Source organism: Gorilla gorilla, chromosome 22, assembly GCF_029281585.2.
Source record: "Gorilla gorilla gorilla isolate KB3781 chromosome 22, NHGRI_mGorGor1-v2.1_pri, whole genome shotgun sequence".
In the NCBI taxonomy this organism is placed as follows: Eukaryota; Metazoa; Chordata; class Mammalia; order Primates; family Hominidae; genus Gorilla; species Gorilla gorilla.
The window spans coordinates 43,033,543-43,050,771 of NC_073246.2; positions in this window are offsets into that span (position 1 = coordinate 43,033,543).

Here is a 17,229-nt window from a genome sequence, read left to right on the forward strand (position 1 = left end):
TTCCACCTTTCTCTCACCGGCTCCCCAATCCCAAGTGTACCTCTGCTCCAACATCCACCCCTCCTCACTTCCACCTTTAGCGCCTACCTGAGTGGATCTCGCTGGGCCTGTGAACCCCTCAGCCACAGGTGCTGTTTCTCCAGGGCCCTCCATGGGGTCCTGGGCTTTCCAGGGCTCCTCATGCCCTAAGCCTACTGAGGAAAAGCCTCCAGGAGCTAACTGCACACAGTGCTCCCACACTCTGGATAGACAAGGTGTTGTGGTCTCTGTCTAGTACCACAGGTCATGAGGCTGAGACAGTTTCACCAAGTTCAAGGACAGGCACTGATGATTTGCTTCTGTTACCCTGTGAGATTTAAATGACAGAATCATGTGGCTACTCTCATTTTTTCCCTTCCCTTCCCTTTCCTTTCCTTTTCTTTCCTTTCATTTCCTTTCTGACACAGGGATTTGCTGTGTCACCCAGGCTGGAGTACAGCAGTGCCTTCTCTGCTTATTGAAGCCTTGATCTCCTAGGCTCAGGTGATCCTCCCACCACAGCCCCCCAAGCAGCTGCAATTACAGGTGTGTACCACCACACCTGGCTACGTTTTTGTATTTTTCATACAGCCAGGGCCTCACTATGTTGTCCAGTATGGTCTCGAACTCCTGGACTCAAGCAATCCTCTCACCTCTGCCTCACAAATTGCTGGGATTACAAGCGTGAGCCACTGTGCCCAGCTTTTTTCTTTTCTTTTTTTTCTTTTTTTTTTTTTTTGGACAGAGTCTTATTCTGTTGCTCAGGCTGAGTGCATTGGTGTAAACATGGCTCACTGTAGCCTTGACCTCCGGGCTCAGGTGACCCTCCTGCCTCAGCCTTCTGAGTAGATGGCATTACAGGTGTGTGCCACCATGCCTGGCTTTTAAAATTATTATTATTATTTGTATAGGTCTTGAACTCCTGGGCTCAAGCAATCTACACACCTCAGCCTCCCAAAGTGCTGGGATTACAGGTGTGAACCACCATGCCCAGCCCTCATTCTCATGTATTCTGAGAACGTGAGAAATTGTCCAGGAAGCCCTCCCTTCCTACTCATTAGGTGAGGTCACATTCCGCCACCTGCCAGACCCACTCAGCTCTGTGCGCAGTGCCACGCCAGGCACACTGGAGCTGCCCAAGACTGTGGTCAGCCCCTCTGCTCCCATGGAAGCAACTGGAGAGAAGAGTGAGAAATATGAGTCAAAAAGTTGTGTGGCGACGTGGGGTGGGGGATCCTTTACTGCAGGACATAAGAAAAATGGATGGTGAATGGCAGAGTTTGAGGAGGATATGTAGGCACTTGTCTTTCTGTATCTATGTCAAAAAAGCATAATTTTAAGAAAGAAATTGAGGTCTGTCATTTTAAAAGTCGGAAACTTTAATCAAACTCTACCTCTGCTATCTACCAGGTATTTGCAACTCTGAACAAATTATTTTGCTTATATAAGCCTTTATTTCCTCAACCTGTAAACTTGAGATAATAAGTCTTGTTTCCCTCACCTCGAAAGATTGCTGGATGAGCCTATTATATTGGGAATTAAATGTAGTTTTGGTTTTTTCTGGTGAAGTATAAAGCACTGTAAAAATGCAGGGTATTTATTCTTGCCCTATGGTAAAGAGAAAATTAAAGTAATTAGTGCTATTATACTTATATTCTACTCCTAGCTTTTGTGAAAGATTTAGTGTAGATTATATAAACTCTTAAAAAGCTTTATTGTATATTGATCAACAAAAACATCTGTTTTAAAGACGTGATGCCTGAAAAAGTAATATGTTTAATAAACCTAATAAATGCATCTGTATAAAAGCATCCAGATTCTACCATTTTCAAGGGACTGTTGCAAAGATCCAAGGGCATCGTGAGGCTGGAAACCTCCTTGAACTCTGAAAAGCAATTCACGTATTAGTTGTGGCTGCTATCATGATGAGTGCAAGCTGCAGGCAGCAGCGTGGCCAGCCCTGAGTCCACCAGAGGGAGATGAATCACACCACTGGAGGCTCAGGGGAGACATCAGCTGTGAGGGGGCAGCAGGATGATTGCCATGAAAGGGAGGACGATGGCAGAGAAGGGAGGAGATGGACATGGGGTTGGGAGAGCCACAGGGACAGAGAGCATGGAGAGCCCCAAGCAGAGAGTGGCAGAGTGGCACTCAGAGAGACCCTCACCGCCCCTGGTGGATACCGTTTAGCTCCCTCAAAAGACGAGGAGCACTTGAGCAGGGAAGGGGAGCCCCCAGAAGCATCCAGCCCAGCACTGGTCGGGAACTGGAACCAGCTGCTGAGGCTCCCGTTCTACCCTAGGGCACTGACAAGTCACGAGGCTGCAAATCCTAGGTATTTACCCACCTCACTTCCTGGTCTTTAAGATTGCAGCTGCCAAAACCTTGTCATCGTCCTACGATTGTTTTCAGGGGTTTCAGCTCTACTAGTTTAATGCAATGACAGTGTCACATTTATATCCTGGAACCCATCCAGATGCTCTGGAGGCCAGAACACCCCGCCAGGAGAGGATAATGAAGCAGATGACACCTAAGAGGGTTGCAGGCCCAGCTGACAACCCCCCACCCCAGCCTGAGTTGGCAACCTTTGGACATAGTCCTCAGCTTGGGGGCAGAAGAGGCTGCTGGGGCCCCCTGAGGTGCTGTTGTCTTCTGAAAGCTTCCTCATTCTGGTTGTGCTGAGCAGGGAGGTCAAAGCCTCTTACTCCAAAAAGTCAGCAGATCATTAGTCTAATTAGCATAATAAAGCTGGCATTTTCACTTGGCTCTGAGCCTGGAGTTAAAGTAGCTTACAGTTGTGCAGGGTGTGGACCGCACAACCCAACGGTTCTCATTCCCATGGACTTGCTAGACATGGCACCCCCCCATGGGCTGTTCAGTGTCCAGCTTGTTTAACCCTGAGCAGGGTCTGGAAGTTAGGGACCTACAGGCTATGGTGGTGTAGGGAGGAAAGTGGGCTTACCTGCTAGTGAAGACTGCGGGAGGTCAGTGTTTAGGGAGGAAAGAAAATCAACAGGAAATGTGGAATACGCGTTTCTTCCACTCTGTTTTCCAGGATTTTCATTTCTTGGCCAGTTGCTTCCGGGAATTTATTCCCTTGTCTGGAAATACCATCTCTCTGTTGTTCCTTGAAAACAAAGAACAGAAACATAAGAGAAATCCTTTCATTACCTGGTACAGGGCTACCCATGGACACAACGAGGGGCCTATAGGAGCAAACAATGCGGGATTCATTGACCCCACTGAAAGAAATATGCACAAGCAAGCGAACCAACCCACATCTTTTTTGTTGTTGTTGTTTATTTGTTTGTTTTGCTTTCACAATATTCTAACCAGGAAAAAAGCAAGTTTGTTTTGATTCACAGGAGGAAAAAGTGGTTGGAGACTTATGCAAACTGTTGTGATATTTGCACCCATATTCTAAAAAGGAGCCCCGTGCATGCTGACCCCTGCCCACACAAGCAAGGGGGTCTGGAGAAAGTGAGCATTTGCCATGAAAGCGGCAAGGAGGGTTTCTAAGATGAGACCTGCTTGCAAACGAGCCCAAGCTTCACTGCAATGTTCTTTTCAACTGTTTCCACCATTCTGAAGGTGGATGGCAGATGAGACCCTGGCCAGTCTCTGCAGCCATGGAGACAAAAACTACAGGCTCAAGAACAAGGGCTGGTGCTCAGTGAGAACTGCCCAACTCTCCCCAGCTCTCCCAAACCCTTTGTCCATTAAACAATTGGGAAATGGAGAAAAATATTTGCAGACACAATGTGGTCTGAGGTTGATACATTCTTATCTAGAGTAGATTCATCTTGGATAAACAGACACTGTTCATTTTCTTAAGACACAGGGCATTTCATGCAGGTTCAGTGACAGAGCGGCTGGCTGTTTCTGCAAGTGGGGGTGCGTGGAGAGGGAGATGCAGAACAGTCGTGTCCCCACTTCTGCAAGCTAATTGGTTGTGCTTCTCGAAAAGGCTACCATCCCCGGGAGACACTGCAGCTTCCCCTGTGAAAAGCAACCTCACTATCCCAAAATGGCACCAAATGCTCAAAGACAGTGTAGGTGGGTCAGGACAGCCCCTCCCTGCCGCTGCTGCGGAGCGGAACGAGCTTCCTCTTCATTCTAAGATTCAACAACTACTCATTGAGCATTTAACCAGTTTCTGCCACTTGCCAGTTGTGCCTCAGTTTCCTCATCTGTAAATAAGGGTGACAATTGTTAGATCTGCCATGCATGATGTTGCGAAGATTCAATGAGCTGATACTGTAGCTGCTTAGAGGAAGCCCGGTCAACATGGGGCTGTCATGGAGATTCAGTGAGCTGACACTGTAGCTGCTTAGAGGAAGCCGCGGTCAACATAGGGCTGTGGTGAAGATTCAATGAACTGATACTGTAGCTGCTTAGAAGAAGCTGGGTCAACATGGGGCTGTCATGGAGATTCAATGAGCTGATACTGTAGCTGCTTAGAGGAAGCCCAGGTCAACATGGGGCTGTGGTGAAGATTCAATGAGCTGATACTGTAACGGCTTAGAAGAAGCCAGGTCAACATTGGGGCTGTCATCTCAATAAGCTGATACTGTAGCTGCTTAGAAGAAGTCCAGCTCAACACGGGGCACATGCGCTGTCAGCCTCTATGACCACTTGCGGCGTCCAAAGGCCCTTGTGCCACAAGGTCAGAGCATGGGATGTCATGGGACAGAATTCCAAGCATTAATCTGTGAGTCTCCTTTGCCCTCCATATGCTTTCGTTCATAGCATCCCAGGGGCTCCTCTTAGGAGGAAATGAGAAGCAAGGCTGCAGATGTTCACATCGAGTGTTCTTGGAAAGGCTGTTGACCTGAGCGCCAGGGAGATAATTCCAGATGCGGGCACCATTGGGGTTGGTTTTCTCCTCCCTCCTGGTGGGGATGGAGGGCACAGGATGCAGGTGAGGTGAGGACCGGGAGGACAGGGAGTTGTTTGAGAAAAACCTGCCAGGGTTGATGAGCCCTCCCTCAGTCAAGTAGTCTTGGGGAAACTGAGTCAGTGTCCAGGGGTTCTGCTTGTGGCTGGCTTCACGGGACCACCAACCAAAAGCAGCCAGCCATAGTCTGTGTCTCAGAAAATGTCCAGCACCTCTGGCCATTCCACATGGAAGCCCCATCCAATGGTACTGGAGGGTCCCCAGCCCTCCAGAGCACAGGTCGAGGCAGGGGGACTTGACGAGGAGTCTAGGACAGCCAGGAACCAGCCATATGCCTCAGGGGCAGCAGCGTGACACAGCACCTGTCCTGAAGGTGCTTGGGGCAGGACCAAGTGAAAGCCTGCGTGAGCATAGGGGGGCTGGTGTGAGAGCAGATGCAATGCGGTTTATGGCTAACGAGCCATCAAGAGATACTGATGTGTATGGGTGTGCTGTGTATGTGTCTGCATGTGGTAGTATGTGATGTGTTTGTGTGGTATGTAGTATGTATTGTGTGTGTGTAGCATTGCATGCACAATGTGTGTGCCGCGTGTGGTGTGCAATGTGTGTGCCATATGTGTGGCGTGTGTGATGTGTGTGTGGCGTGTGTGATGTGTGTGTGCTATGCGTGTGGTGTATAGCGTGTGTGTCCTGTGTGCTGTTTTCATGTGTGATGTGTGGTATGTAGTGTTGTGTGGTGAGGGAGTATATATGATGTGTGTGTGGTGTGCAATGTGTGTGTCTGGGTGTGTGATATGTGGTGTGGTGAGGGAGTATATATGATGTGTGTGTGGTGTGCGATGTGTGTGAGTGTGTGTAGTGTGGTGTGGTAAGGGAGTGTATATGATGTGTGTGCGGTATGCGATGTGTGTGTCTGAGTATGTGATGTCTGGTGTGTAGTGTTGTGTGGTGAGGAAGTGTATATGATGTGTGTGTGGTGTGTGATGTATGTGTCTGGGTGTGTCATGTGAGGTGTGTAGTGTGGTGTGGCGAGACAGTGTGTAAGTGTGATGTGTGCTTGTGTGTGTGGAGGTTGAGTGTCTCCGTGTGTGTGTGTGATGGGGGAGAATGGGGTCTCTGAGCTTGGGGTGGTCAGGGAAACCTTCCTGTGTGCACCAGGACCTGGTGAGGCTTCTCCAGCAGGCGGAGAAATGGAACCCGATATGAGCAGCTATTGGGGAAAAAAGCCCAAGATCACTTTCAACAATGCAGTTGTGGAGCACAGGTCAAGGCTTGGAAGAATGGAGGATGCCACTACCTGAGTAACTAAGCCTTAGAGCCTCTGTTTCCTCATTTGTGGGGTGGTCACGGTGAAAGTACCTTTGGGTTGTTGTGGGTTAGGAGAACCTAACTGCTGCAGCTGTCACATCTGCTACCCAGAAAGAGCTCCGAAGAGTTGCTACTGAAGTCACTGATGATACTGTTCATCCATCGTACCCTGCAACGTCGTTATTTTAATATTGTAAGCTATTAATGCAGTAAAATACTTTATTCAAGTATTGAAATCATCTAAGCTTCCTATTCCCTAGAGATGCATGAATAACAGAGCTCTGATGCTTATTTAAGTTTGTATAGGATTTTACATTTTGCAAAACATTCTCAAATACAAAATCATCTCATATCAGTTACCCTCCCCCGCCACTGCCAGTTAGTCTCTGGCTAGTGATGTAACCCTTATGTACCCCAGATTCCTCATCTGTTAAAATCAGGTTGATGGGAGGGTTAAATGACTTAATAAAGGTAAAGCGTTGGCATTTGTATACAGTAAGTGCTCAATAAATGTTAGCCAGCAACAATAAATGTTGCTCTCTCCGGGTAAGTTCTCTGCTTTACCTGAGATGCTTGGTCCTGGGGTTCCAGAGTCAGTCACCCTCATTGATAGAAGACAGACATGAAAGTGGGCCTGAGATCACGCAAAGGACATAAAAAGGAAGAAAGGAGAGAGAAAGGGAGAGAGGGAAAGAGTGAGAGAAAGAGAGGGAGAGAGAAGGGAGAGAGAGAGAGAGATTGAGATTGAAGGCCAGTGAGGTCATGTGCAGAAAAGATAGCCAAGATCACCAAACCACGGATGGCCCCATATACATGCAATTTCCATTTTCCTCTTCTGTTTTCTTTCCCAGCAGAATTTGCAAGCATATGGAAGTCAAGACCTAAGCCCAGCATCTTCCTGTGTTCTCTCCGGCTGGAGGGACAATAGAAGATCATTTAACCTGAATGTCCACATTGAGATCTGTTCATACTAACAGCACTTTCAGAATTGTATATATTAACAGCCTCATTTTTTATAGATATGGTAGCACAAAATATTAAATATGGAAAGTAGGTGTATTAGTCTGTTCTCATGCTGCTATAAGGACATACCTGAGACTGGGTAATTTATAAAGGAAGGAAGTTTAATTGACTCACAGTTATGCAGGACTAGGGAGGCCTCAGGAAACTTAGAAGGGGAAGCTAACACTTCCTTCTTCACATGGCGGCAGCAAGGAGAAGAATGGGTGCTCAGAGAAGGGGGAAGTCCCTGATAAAACCATCAGATCTCATGAGAACTCACTCACGAGAGTGAGAACAGGATGGGGGAAACTGCCCCCATGATTCAGTTTTCTCTACCTGGTCCTTCCCAGGACACATGGGGATTATGGGAACTATAATTCAAGATGAAATTTTGGGTGGGGACACAGCCAAACCTTATCGGTAGGCATAGGAAGAAATAAGTGGACTTAAAAGAATTATGCCTTAAAAAAACAAAATACCCTGTGAATCAACTGGGTTTACATGAACAAATAAAAGAGGAGTTACACAAAATCCTATGTATTTAGTGACAAAAGACAATGAAAAAATTGTATTTTCAGTCTTCTGTCCCAGATCAGAAGTTTTAGGGCCTGTTCATTTGAAAATGACTTTTTAAAACCCATGAAGTTATTTTTAATGGAAGTCTTATTTATTAAAGATTCTTGTTGCCATCTGCAGATCCCAAACAAGATTCTTTGGCGTCCTCAGCTTGCTCTTCTCCCTTTCCTTGGTAGACTTTTCTCTTTGTCTGTACTTGAAGTGCCTCCTGCCAAGTAGAAAATGAAGAGTCAGTCCGTGTGCTGGGCTCAGAGCCCTGCCATTTTAGTGGCTTCATGGATGGCTTGGCACAACTAGGGAGCAATGGTGTCTCCCACCCCTGAGATGGACCCTGTTGGACTCAGAGTGGCCAGCAGGGTGTGGGTTGACCCCAGTAGCACATTAAGCTCAGCCCAGAGTGGCAGGAACTGAGGCGGCCAGGAGAATGTGCAAGGGCCACCCAGACTGTAGGACAAGCTAGGAATCCAGTAAAGAAGAGGGCCCTGGCAGTTCCTTTGGAATCCCTGTGACTCCTTCTTTCATTCACGCCTTCATTCATTCAACAAATATGTGTTGAGCACTTGTGACATGCCACCTTCTGTTTTGGGTATTCAGGATACATCAGTAAACAGAATAGGCAAAGATTGATTGCTACCCTCATGGAGCTTATGTGCTGGGGAGGGAGGTATGCAGGGAGACAGGGCACAGTGAGATGGTGAATGTCCACAGCAAACACAATGAGCCATCCATTTGTGTGGTCTGTTATAAAATGATTAGAGCTGTGGAAGGACAGAAGAAGGGAAAGAGGAAGAGAGGGAGGGAGGAAGGGAGGGAGGGACAAATGGAGAGAAGGAAGGAAAGAAAGACAGAGGGAGGGAAGAAAGGAAAGAGAAAGAAAGAGAGAGAAAAAAAAGAAAGAAAATAAAAGAAAGAGAAAGAAAGGAAGGAAGGAAGAGAAAAGGAAAGGAAAGAAAGAAAAGAGGGAGGGGGAAAGGAAGAGAAGAAGGAAGGGAAAGAAAGGAAAGGAAAAAAGAAAGGCAGGCAGGCAAACAGGCAGGTAGAAAGAAGGAAGAAAAAAAGGAAAGAGGAAAATCAAAACCATAGGGAGTCAGGGAGTGCCTGGGCCAAGGCAGGGAGGAAGGGGCCTGGCTGTGACTGGAAATGGGAAGTGCCCTCTGGGTAAGGACTTGAGGAATTGTAGGAGTGTTCGTCCTGGAGCCATCTAGCAGGTAGCCTTCCAGGTAGAAGTAAGGGGCTGCAAGGAGGCCTTAAGGGTATAGCCCACCTGATCATTCCCCAGAGTTGCAATGAGGCTGGAGGCCTGAGGGGCTGGAGCAGAACAGATTGCAGTGGGAGAGCAAGGGGGCTTATGGACCACAGAGGACCTCAAGGACCACTGTAAGATGCAGTCCCATGGGAACCACTGCAGGCTTTTAAACAGAGGAGGCACATTCTGTGCCATATTTTAACAAGATCATTGGCGCCGCTGGGCAGAGAACAGACCATGGGGACAAGGGTGGAGGCCAGAGACCTGCTGGAGGCTGTGGCAGGTGAGGGAGGATGGGAGCTGGGGCCAGGTGGCTGTGGAGAGGTGAGAAGCGGTTGGTCAGTTTCTGGTAAAGGTTGAAGATAGATCCAGCATGACTCCTGATGGCTGGATGTGTGGTGTGAGAAAAAGAAGAGTCAAGGGTGTCTCCAAACTGTGGTCTGAACAGCAAGAGGGACAGATGGGACCTGTGGCTGAGGTGAGGAGGATGGCAGGTAGGGAAGACAGGGGATGACAGAGCAGAAATTCCATGTGGATGCTGTAGAATCTGAGATGGATGTGAGGAAAGCCCAGTGGACTATCAAAGAGACAGAGGGTATAAGAGTAGTGGCCATTCAGGAGAGGTCTGAGCTGGAACTAAAACAGATGAGATATTTTGAGTCATGACTGAAATGTGGGTGAGATCCCCAGAGATCAACAATGGACGGGGCGCAGGAGAGAACCAGGGACTGCACCCTGGCATCTCCAGCACTAAGAAGTGGAGGAGAAGAGGAGGAACCCACAAAAGAACCTGCGAAGGAGGGACTCAGAGGAAAGAGAAAAACCAAGAGAAAGACATTGCAGAAATCAAGAGAATGGAGTTAGAGTGGTCAGCACTGCATCAAATATTGCCAAGGGTTCAGGTCAGATGGGGACTGGGGTTTGAAGATGATTCCAAGTTTTATTCAAGAACTAATATAAAATACTCCATTCTGGAGTTTGCAGCCAAAGATTTTTTTTTGAGATAGTCTTGCTCTGTCGCCCAGGCTGGAGTGCAGTGGTACGATCTCGACTCACTATAACCTCCGCCTCCTGGGTTCAAGTGATTCTCCTGCCTCAGCCTCCCAAGTAGCTGGGACTATAGGTGCGTGCCACCATGCACAGCTAATTTTTGTATTTTTAGTAGAGACAGAATTTCACCATGTTGGCCAGGATGGTCTTGATATCTTGACCTCGTGATCCTCCGCCTCAGCCTCTCAAAGTGCTGGGATCATAGGCCTGAGTCACTGTGCCCAGCCCAAAGTCCTTCCTTGGGTTATGGAAGCTTATTCCCAGCTTGGTTTCCATCAAGTTCAATGTCCAATGAGGTGGCAGCTGAGACTTGAGGATATGACGTGTTTACCTTTGAACTTTGCGTACAAAATACCCCAGCTGAAGGTCCCTCACAGAGAGTTTGGAAAATAAAAACACTACGACCATCACATTCCCAAGCAGAAGGAAAGACAAATTCATGAGCAAATCACCACATTCATAAACAGAAAGCCACCAGCCTTCAAGAAGAGATAAGGCAGGGCTGTTCTCATTTCATGGGACGTTGTTACTGTTCCACTGTTCATCTCTATAAAGTATAGATACATGAAAGTATTTTTTTCAAACGCAAATAAAAGTTCTTCTCTTAAATGAAAATAACCTAAAAACAGCAATAAAGCCTAAAAGAAATGTGCTGCCCTCAAATTCTTCCTGACGTTATACCACGGATCTGATTCTCCAGGGCTGGAATCCAGTGTTTCCACCCAGGAGGGGCAAGTTCCTTCACTTCCCTGGGTGTTGATGGTCTCACTTGTAGGTTGGGGATAGCACCCACAATAAAACTTGGAATCAGTTTTTGAGATTGAGTGATTTGCGGCTGGTAAACAGTAATGAGGATGACAGTGATTACCTAGCTTTAAAGATTTCCCAAGGAGATAAGTTTCTACCAAGGTTCTTTGCCTTGTCAGAAAGCTCCAAAGGCTGAACGACGCGCGTCCCAGCTCCCAGATCCCCATCCCGATAAAACCCTGGTGTGCCCACCCCGACTCTCCCAAGTGACTCCAAAGAGAATGTTACCCAGAGGAGAGCAACTGGCTCCCAGATCTGTAGGAGAACTTTTGACCTTTTCTCATCATCATGCAAGGGACTGATCTTTGCAGGATATGGATGGCTCAAGGGAACTAATAGGAACGGTGTCGGCGTGTGGTTCCAAACCCATGTCTGCAGTTTAAAAACAAATGGCTGCAATTGCATTGTGTACACAGGCCTACATCCTCCTCTCTGCTCCGGGGAGAATAATAAAGGTGTGACTTTCTTTGTTAAGTGCTTTCTTCCCTACCCTGGAATCAGCCTCCACCCACCTGAAAGGGAGGGAAGAGGAGGAGCCCCAACCTTCCAGAAGGAAAAGCAAACAAATTCCACCCTCCAAACCCAACCCAACCCAACCCAACGCTGGGAAGCCAGGTTCCATTTGTGTGGCTTAGCACAGAGGGACACCACCCCAGCTTCTGGTTTAAGTTTATGTAAAAAGAGTTTAAAAATATGTCTGAACCTATATTATCCCATCACCATCAGGAATAGTAATTAGTATTAATTAAAATAATACCCAGTGACTAGGGCTTAAAACGTACCAGCTTTATGTGAGGTGATTGACGTGTATTCCTACCTAATTTCACAAATATTTGATGAACTGGGCCCTATCTCCCATTTAACAGAGGAGGAAGCCAAGGTGTGAAGAGTGGATATGGTGTGCTGGGGAGCACACAGCTGGTGGATCCTGAGTAACAATGCAATCCTTAGGGTGACCTCCCTTCCCCCTCCCTGTTAAGCTCTCTCCCACTCTCCACCCCCAACCTCTGCTCTCATCACACGCCAGCCCCACCCACACCCCGGCCAGACTCTTTTTCTTTTTTCCTTCCCTTTTCCCTCTCATTCTTACCCTATTCCTCCAACTCAAAGAGTTAGTTGACGGCTGGATGTGGTGGCTCACGCCTGTAATCCCAGCACTTTGGGAAGTCAACGCGGGTGGATTGCCTAAGCTCTGGAGTTCGAGACCAGCAGCCTGGACAATGTGGTGAAACCCTGTCTCTACTAAAAAAAAAAAAAAAAAAAAAAAAAATTGGCTGAGCGTGGTGATGGGCACCTGTAATTCCAGCTACTTAGGAGGCTGAGGCAGGAGAATTGCTTGAACCCAGGAGGTGGAGTTTGCAGTGAGCCGAGATCATGTCACTGCACTCCAGACTGGGTGACGAAGTGAAACTCCATCTTAAAAAAGAAAAAAATTAAAAATAAAATTAAAGTATAGCAGGTACAATTATATACAGCATGTAATACTTGGTAATAATAATAAACAACTATTTTACTGGTTTATCAATTTGCTATACTTCTAATCATTATTTTAGAGGGTACTCCTTTCAATTATAAAAATAAGTTAACTGTAAACAGCCTCATGCAGGTCCTCCAGGAGGTATCCAGAAGCAGGCGTTGTTATCACAGGAGACATTATCGCCCCTGAAGACCTTCCAGTGGGACAAGATGTGTAGGCAGAAGACCGTGACACTGAGAATCCTGACCCCATGTAGGCCTAGGCTAATGTGTGTATGTGTCTTGGTTTTTAATGAAACAGTTTACAAAGTAAATAAACAAAATAAAAAATTTTTTAAATGGAGAAAAGTTTATAGAATTAGGATGTAAAGAAAATATGTCGGCCGGGCGCGGTGGCTCACGCCTGTAATCCCAGCACTTTGGGAGGCCGAGGCGGGCGGATCACGAGGTCAGGAGATCGAGACCATCCTGGCTAACACGGTGAAACCCCGTCTCTACTAAAAATACAAAAAATTAGCCGGGCGTGGTAGTGGGCGCCTGTAGTCCCAGCTACTCGGGAGGCTGAGGCAGGAGAATGGCGTGAACCCGGAAGGTGGAGCTTGCAGTGAGCCGAGATCGCGCCACTGCACTCCAGCCTGGGCGACAAAGCAAGACTCCGTCTCAAAAAAAAAAAAAAAAAAAAAAAAAAAGAAAATATGTCTGTACAGCTGTATAATGTGTTTGTATTTTAAGTTATGATTATAAAAATCAAAAAGTTAAAAATAATAAAGTGTATAAAGTACAACTTATAGTCAGCTAAAATTAATTTATTATTGAAGGAAGAAAAAAATTTTTTTTGAAGGAAGAAAAATTGTTAAATAAATTTAGTGTTACCTAAGTGTGTAGTGCTTATAATGTCTACAGTAGTGGATGGTAAAGTCCCTGGCCTTCACATTCACACACCACTTAGTCACTCTCCCAGAGCAACATCCAGTCCTTCAAGCTCCATCCATAGTAAGTGCCCTACGCGGGTGTCCCATTTTTTACCTTCTATACTGTATTTTTACTCTATCTTTTCTATGTTTAGATATGTTTAGATACACAAGTATTTACCATTATTTTGCAATTGTCTACAGTATTCAGTACAATCACATGTTTTACAGATTTGTAGTGTAGCAGCAACAGTCCATACCATATGGCCTAGGTGTGTAGTAGGCTATGACATCTAGGCATGTGTGAGTATATTGCATGTTGTTCACATAATGATGAAATCTCCTGACGACATATTTCTTAGAGTGTATTCCATTATTAAGCAATGCCTGACTGTACTTTTTTTCTGGTCATGTTATCCACAATTGTTCAGATTCATTCATTTCACTTATATGACTGTTTCTCAGATGCTTCACCTTCTTTTTCTTGAATTCCTCCTTCTGATTCATTTTGTCCATTGGGTTGATGTATTTTGTGAGTAAAACTACAGTGATGGCACATGGAAGGTAAACCATACTTTTTCTGCTTCCTCCCACAAGACAGATAGTTGGGCTGGATATAGAATTCTGGAGTGTGTCACTTTCCCTGGGATCTGTTGCTCTAGTGTTTGCTACCATCTAGTCTTCCAGAGAGTCTCATGCCAGCTGGACACACATTTAAACAATTTCTCTTTATCTTTTGAATTCTTAAATGTCTTTTAAAATAACTCCCCAAGCATTTGGCAAACATTGTTGATCTGATGTCTTCAGCTCAAGGAGAACTTCTTGTTCCTTTGATCTTTGTTTTACCTCCACCATTTCTGTTCTCTTTTCTTGGACTCCTGTGACATGGAAGGAAAAGTCTCCTGGATCTCTTTTTGTTCCTTTCTTCATTTCCATCTCTTTGCTTTTTTGTTCAGAGGCTGTGATGATGCCTTAAATTACACTAAACCAATACTTCACGACATCAGATTTTAGCTTAGTCCCTTCTGCCATTTACTGCGTCCACTCAGCTTTTCTTTTACTCTCAAAAATTATACTTTTATCTCCAGTGATTATTTTTTAGCTCCTATTGCTCTTTTTTTTTTTAAGTACAAGCTCTTATTTCCTTGATAGAATAGCTTCTAAAATCTACCTGAGAGGGGGAAATGTAGAATGATTTGTTAGGTTTTCCAGGGCCCTCTCAGCTCAGTGGCCCTCCCTCAGCTGCGGATCCCATGTGCTGGGGTCTTTTTACCATCTACACATATTGATATGTGCCAGCTAAGGTGGATGAATTTGGGCAGCTAGTGTGGGCTCTCTCTGTCAGTAGTTTAATAGGAGTCTTTGGGAGACACTGAAGGGAATGGAATTGTGGGCAAGGGTAGCGGGCACGCTCCCCTTTGGGTGTGGTGCAGAGGTAGGATGGAGGCAGGCGGGATAAAGGCTGAGCTCCAATGCGGGTAGGATGGAGGCAGGCAGGATAAAGGCTGAGCTCCAATGTGCCAGGTGGCAGCTGGCACTTGAGCCAGCTAAGTGGCTGTGGAAGGTCAATCTGCAGGCCAAGGCTGGATAGTCACCTTCTGTGGGGGACACTGTGGTGGAATTATTGAGGTTCTCTAATTAATTCTCCCACAACTGCCCCAGGTTTACCTTTCCTGACCCCCAACCCCACTTCTGGCCTCTGCACTGGTGAGATCTTAGGGCTTTCTCTGAGAGGGCGCTGGAAAGTCCAGAGAAGCACATGCAAAGCCGAGCCTGAGAGCATTTCACGGCTGCCGGGGGCCTCTTCTCCCACCTTTTACATCACGGCATCAGCATCGTAAGGTGAACTGCAGCACTGCCCTCTTCTCTTGGGGTTCCTGTTGTCGGCTAAGGGCCCTGCCAGGCCAGATGCCCCGAAGCACTTGATCTCATTAAACTGATCTAATTTAAACAGGACCAGCCAGGGGTTCCGAAACTGCTGAGCACAAGAATCTCCCGGGGAGGGTATGAACATGCAGATGCCCAGCTGCGCCCTGCAGTCTGACTTACATTTTATCTTGCCCTTTCTTCCTTATTTTCCCCCTTCCCTCCCTCCTTCACTGTTTTACTTTTTTCCTCTGATCAACTCATAAATCTGCCCAAAGGACAATCTCCAAATGGTCCATGTGAAAACAGACACTTTTGCAGGCTCTAGCTTCCATTGGTCTTCCTCCAGATTTTTACCAGGGAAGGGGAGAGATGAAGACTTTCAGAAAATGACCAAATAAATACAATACATTCTTGAAACACTTGTGTTGCCAAAGGAGTCAGTCTGCCGTGGCCAGCAACCCACTTCAGATTTTGCCACTCCAGGATTCTTCATTCCTGCTTGCATTGGCATTAATACCAATTAGTCACGATGATCTGAAAGCCCCCGCGAATTCCAGAAGGATGCTGCATGTTCTAAAGACAATTCCATTCCCTCACCTAGGCTTCACCACTGCACAATTCATCCACGTTACCCAAAACCACTGGTACCCCCCAAAAGTACAGAGGGGATACTTTTATATAGAAATATATATTACATATATATATATATATATAATTAAACACTCAAAGAACTACATACCTAAAAAGGTGAAATTTGCTTTATGTAAACCATGTCTCAATAAACGTAATATAAAAGAAAGAAAAGGGGCTGGGCGCTGTGGCTCATGCCTGTAATCCTAGCACTTTGGGAGGCCAAGGCGGGCAGACCATGAGGTCAGGAGATCGAGACCATCCTGGCTAACACGGTGAAACCCCGTCTCTACCAAAAATACAACGAATTAGCCGGGCATGGTGGCAGGCACCTGTAGTCCCAGCTACTCAGGAGGCTGAGGCAGGAGAATGGCGTGAATCTGGGAGCGGAGGTTGCAGTGAGCCGAGACCGCGCCACTGCACTCCACCCTGGGAGACACAGCGAGACTCCCTCTCAAAAAAAAAAAAAAAAAGAAAGAAAGAAAAGAAATGGACAGTGTTCTTGGTGCACTGGGAAAGGTGGAACAGTGCAGTTACAGAGTGGGAAACAGAGGGCATTCAGACCAAGCCCAAGAAATAAGGAGGTCAGGCAGTCGACATAGGCACCCCAAAAGTCACAGATACACATAGCCAAGGGGGTCACAGGCTTAAAACCCTAGATGACACTTTCAGGAAAGGAAAACCAGTGTCTGCTGAGCGACTGCTATGTTCCAAGTGTTGCCCAGTTTCACCAGCTCTAATGATACTAAGATACATGCCTCAACCAAAAGAACCATCCTTTCATGTACTACTAAAAGCATGCTACCATTAAACCATGATACTTTATTATTATTATTTAGGATTTCTGTTTTGTATGTATGAAGAAGGCTGGGCCCTACTTAGACATTCTTATATAAACATTATATATAGGTGAAATCAATTGTTAAATCATTCCTAACATTTTCCACACTCAGGCTAACTCTTCTGAATCACATTTGGACTCGGGGTCATCAATATCCATGTTTTTCCATGCGCTGTCATCTTCTTTGCCATTAAGATGTCGGGTGGTAGAGAATTTCGTAAGAGTAGCATATGAGTTTCCTATACACTGCAGTCACAAATTATCACAACTTTTGTGGCTTAAAACAAAGCAAACCTTGTCTTCTACTTCTCCGGGTCAGAGGTCTGCCACAGGCCTCACTGGGCTGTCAAGGGGTCACAGGATTGCTTTGCTTTCTGGAGTCCACTTCCTTGCTGTTGCCAGTTTCTCCAGCAGCCTGTGTTCCCTGGTTCATGGCCTCTACCGCTGCTACAAAGCCAGCAACGTTGCATCTCTCTGACCCACCATTCTTCCACAGTCATGGCACCCTCTGAGCACAGCTGGAAAGGTTCTCTGATTTTAAGGATGCACTTGCTTAGCTTGGGCTAGCATCTGGATTAACCAAAATAACCTCCCCATC